The sequence below is a fragment of the Apodemus sylvaticus genome, chromosome 7 (assembly GCF_947179515.1).
Source record: "Apodemus sylvaticus chromosome 7, mApoSyl1.1, whole genome shotgun sequence".
NCBI lineage: Eukaryota > Metazoa > Chordata > Mammalia > Rodentia > Muridae > Apodemus > Apodemus sylvaticus.
Genome location: NC_067478.1, coordinates 87,755,602 through 87,760,858, shown reverse-complemented (window position 1 = coordinate 87,760,858; position 5,257 = coordinate 87,755,602). Strand labels below are relative to the sequence as shown.

The 5,257-nt window shown below is 41.4% G+C and overlaps 1 pseudogene; it reads left to right on the top strand.

The window, feature by feature from the left end:
• Positions 1-257: 257 nt before the first annotated feature.
• Positions 258-427, top strand: LOC127690432 (uncharacterized; annotated as a pseudogene).
• Positions 428-5,257: the final 4,830 nt, after the last annotated feature.

Sequence of the window (5,257 nt, the reverse complement as noted above, 5' to 3'; positions counted from 1 at the left end):
TTTCAGGCAGGAGGCATTTATTGGATTCTTACTATTTTAACACAGAGAATGTGATGTTGTGAAACATAGTTCCTGCCATAAAATACTTCCAAGTTTGTTTGGTAACGTGGATGTAATGATAGCAGCAAGGAGAGTTCCCCACACGTATTCTGGAGCTTTCTAAGCTATACTAATGGGCCAGAGGAAAGATTTGCAGTTAGTTATCGGAGGGGTATGAGATTGAGTCTTAACAAATGCCATTCTGTATTTGACAGTCCAGCTTTGCGCAGTGGCAGTATCGTAGCCACTGAGGTTTATCCGAGGCACGATTATTGCTAATTGAAAACTTTATTTGACTGTCCAGCAAGTTAAAATCTAGTGGTTTCTGTAGCTTGGGCATGGTTCTAGGCATGAAGCTTCATACCCTGGTAGAACGTTCATTCTAACCAGAGGACTCTGATGAAGTTAAGCTGTGGTTCTTCCTCCTAGCCCCATGTTCCCAGAAAAAAAGACTCAGACTCAAATATACTTTCAAATACCTTGGCCACATAGCTAGGCTCTTTTCTGACTAGATATTACTTAAAATATCCCATTTATTCTAGCCTACATTCTGCCCTGTGGCTGGTCACCTGTGCTCAGGTATCAGTTGTCTGTCTTGTCACATCTTCTTGGTGAATCTCTCCCAGAATTCTTTCTCCTTCCGGATGTCCCACCTTCTATTTTTTGCCTAAGTCATAGGCTGTAGGCTTTTTAATTGACAGGTGATGCATCCATCTAGGACTCAATAGATACTGTAAGAACCAACGAAACAGCCTTGTTTCATGGAGTTTCCATTCTTAGAAAGTGACATTTCAGAGAACAAGAGCTAGCCCCTCATTCCAAGAAAGAAGAATGTATGCTAAAGTAAAAAAGCCAGCTCCTTGGGAGGGAGTGGAGAAATAAGCCTCAGGTATGGGATACCCAATATGATAAGAGGACCTCTTTTAACTCCTTGACACTGTGTCTTTATAGGGGTTATGTGCATATGCCATGGCATGCCTGGGAAGGTCAGAGGACAACTTGAGGAGTTGGTCCAGTCTCCACCATGTGAATTCTAGGGATCGAACATAGACCATCAGGTTTGGCAGCAAATATCTTACCCGCTGAGCCAGCTAGCTTACTGGCCAACCAAATTTATTAATAAGACTGACATATTTCAGACCAGTTTTGCTGACTTTCTATAACTTGAGTGAATGATGAATGCAAGAGGGATATCGTGTGCATATATGTGTATATACATGCATATGAATGTGTGTGCATATTTTTTGCATGTGTGGCACTGGGGGTCAAACCCTAGATATATGCACACAAGGTAAGCTTTGTACCATCTGTCTGACCCTTGATTTAGTTTACATGTTATTGTTTTAAAGATAGGAACTTATTACGTGTATCATGCTAGCCTGGGATATGTGAATCCTGTTAGCCTGGCTAAGACAGAAATCATTCTTATTTGAAGATGCATAGCTGTGAGTCCCAAACACGGACTCTGGTTTCTATCAGTGATCAGGACTTGGTGTACTCATTGATAATTTTTCTGCAACTGCTCTGTATTCACTTGGTGCCTTGAAGATTGAAAAGGAAAAACTATGACAGGGACATACTTTGCTTAAATAGTATTCAGGTCAGGTTCTGTAACAGGCAACTCTGCCTTGGAGGTCGGGTTTGATTCTCATTTCATCAAGATATCTAAAATAACCAGGTCACAAGGTGGTTATTGGCAGGGTCCTCACTGGGATGGGATTTGACCTACATAGGGAGAGAACCAGGACAGTTCTTCAGCTCTACACAGACTTGGAGAAATCCAGTTTGAACATCTGCAGAATTACAAAGCTGGAGGAGACTCCATGTGACCTAAAGTGATCCTGATACCTTGGGCAGATGTATGCCTATCTGGAAGTTAATGAAAATTCCAGAGCTCAATATTTTAACAAATGCTTTAAAACATATCTATTCTCAATGCTATACCTCTGGGGGTTAGTGATGCCGTCTAGCCTTGTGTATAGAAGAGCTCTATACCTCTTCTGTGGTCGGACTCAGAATCTGTTGCATATTCCTTTCAGATACTTGCTGAGAGAAAAAAAAATAACTGTTTTTGGAGTATATTTTACATTTTCAAAAAAGTAACTAAAGTGTCCTATTCAGTCGGCCCAGTTAACAGGCCATTTTTATTTATTAAAATAAATTTAAACGTAACTATAAAATTGTGAGCGGATGTTTTCATTTGCATCATGACTGGCTTTAAAAAGACTTACCAGAAATTATAAAAATAATAAGTTCACATCCTCCCAGATGGCTAACTTGAGGTACATGAATGCTGGGAAATTGTGCTATTTCCCATTCCACTTGGTAAGCTGCTTAAGGCCAAGAAGAATGCTTCGTTTGTCTCTACATAGCCTGCTCCAGAAGCAGGTGCATGCTGGGACTAAGTTGTTGAGCAAAAAAAAAAAAAAAAACAAAAAAAACAAAAAAAAAACAAGAATGAAGTCATTACTTTGTGGTCATGCCATGATTTTTATTTTATTTTTTGGTCTATTTTGATATTTTTCACCAAATATGAACCCCATGATCACCTTGAGACTAGTTGTCAGGAAGCTAGCAAAAGACGAGCAGTCTTGGGGTTAGAACTATTGATTGTGGGGGAAGAGTTTGGATTTAGATGAATTGTTGGGAGTAGGATGGAGGTCAATGGGATAGATTTACAAGCCTGTGTCTCCATATTTAAACGAAGAGATTGAGCCAATTGACGAGTGTCCTGGTTAGGGTTTCTATTGCTGTGATAGACACTATAACCAACAACAACTTGGAAATGGTTTATTTCATCTTACATCTTGAAGTCAGTCACTGAAGGAACTCCCTGTCAAGGCAGGAACTCAAAGCACAATCTAGAGGCAGGAGTGGAAGCAGAGACCATAGAGGAACAGTGCTTACTGTCTTGCTCCTTGTGGCTTGCTCAGTATCCTTTCCTATAACACTCAGTACCAGCAGCCCAGTGGTGGAACCATCTGGTGAGCTGGGCACTTTCACATCAATCATTAATCAAAAAGTATGCCTCCATAGGCCAATCTCATGAGGGGATTTTCTCAGTGAGCTTCCTTCTGTCCAAATGACTCTAGCTCGATTCAAGTTGACACAAACTAACCAGTACAATTAGGAAGCATTCATTTGAGGAATACAACCTCAAGCAGCCTTTTTGGTCTATTTCTATGTATAAATAGTATGAGATGTTATTTTTAAGGTCTTGCTGTTGTTGGCTAGAATCTTGTGTTTGTAAGAATAAGTCTGATTAAAATTCCAAACTCCAGGAAGGTATGGGGTACACCAAGTTCCAGAAATTACCTGGGCCAAAGACTGACCCTTCCTTCTACCTCATTTTCCATAGATCTTTATCCCAATCCAGTACCCCCTCTCCACCTCTGTCCCCTCTATCAATTCTGCTCTCAGGTCTACTTCCTTGAGGAGGCTAACTAATTTTTCAGACATTGGGAAGACTGGTGTCCCAACAAGAGCAGAGAATTGATGGGTCATGCTATTAGACTGAGCAGACATGGTGGAGAGAGGGTTGGTTCCTCTAGGTAGAGCCTGTGGACTGTACAGCACACAGCAGAGCTTTGCTGGAGCCTGCATTCCCCCTTTCCTGACCATATAGACCTCTCAACTCTATGAACATTATCTGCTGACTTGCTGATCTTTTAAGACTATTCAATTTTGCTTTCCAATGCTTCACTGTGGGGATAGTACAGCTTCTTCTTATCTATGCTTCCAACATACCCCAAACCCACTGAGTTGTGGGACCACGCCTCATCATACTCTCTTCAGATGCTGCGCTCTTCCATAAGACTTGGAACTCCTCAAAGCTACCTTGTTTGATTTCATGCCCCTTTACGGACTATGCGTGCATTTCTCAACCACTAGCTTCTGAAGTCGCAAGAGAAATAATCTAAGACTCCTGTTCTCAAGCTGGCTGAGGTCAAGTAGGAAATGGGTGAGGATGGACACTTAGGAGATGTGCAGTAGAATGAGCACTGGGCGCTATAGGAAGGCACCGATGAGCAGTCTTCGTTACCGATCAGTGGGGTTAAAGGCTGGAGAGTTTCCAGGGTAGAAGGGAGCCTCCATTGGGCTGTGCTGAGTGCTGAGTGCTTGGAGGCCTGGAGAAGGGACATTCACTTGGGTAAGAGCAGCATATGAGAATGTTGTAGGATACACAAAGCCAGAGGTGTATATTCGAATAAAAAAAAAAGAACAGAAATCCATAAAATAATTTTAATAACAGCCTCCAATAAGGCACTAATTTTATAGCATAATGTATTAGGAGCTAGAAAATTAGAAAATGGTTAGGCTAGTCATTAATTTACCCTGGGAATCTCTCAAGGAAGGTGGGCTTTGACTTGCTTCATGTCAAGCTAAATCTGAGGACTCAGTCTAGGTTTTGGTTTCACTCTGTCATGTATTACATTGGTAACAATCTTGCCCTCCCTAATCTCTAATACATGATCTGAAGACACTACAGTGTGTCTTTCACAGTTATATGGAGAATGAAACGAGATGCAATATTTATGTTAATTTACTTACTGGCCAAGATCTTGGCTAATGTCATTGCAAAATACATAATCTATTAATGAGCTAACTGCGCGTTTTCTACATAATTTGCCTCTGAGGATGGGACAGCTCGACTCTGCTGCCAATGTGATGCATTAGGAATTTTTCAAATGATCTGGTTGTTGGACTTAAGGTGCTCTTCCTGGGAAGGAAATTGCATTGTTGTAGGTAGCAATTTCAGCCACAGACTTCCTCTCCCTATAAGACATTCCCTTGGGCATCTGTTGCCTCTTCTGTAGCCCACGGAAAATGATATTGCAGCATTATAAAGTCGTTCCTCCTGGTGGTCTTACAGAGAGAGACATATGATTCCACTATATTAGGTGCATCTTAGATCAGGTGTGGGAAAGACCAGGTAGCACCGTCCAGTGAATGCATACTGACCTGCTAAAGGAATCGGGGCTTTTTTTTTTTTTTCAGTGTATGTCAAGGTCTGTGGACAGAACTCTTTAAGTGTAACCGACATACGCATTCGGGAACGTGGTACAGACATCCATTCCGTCCATGTGCGTCTTTAGTTCTGTAGAGTTCTTAAGAGTCAAGTGCCTGACTTGTTTCTCATTACATGCTGATACCAGCATCATAGGCGAGAAAGACTCCGTTGTTCTTTATCGCCTTGAAGGTGGCACTGAAAAAATGG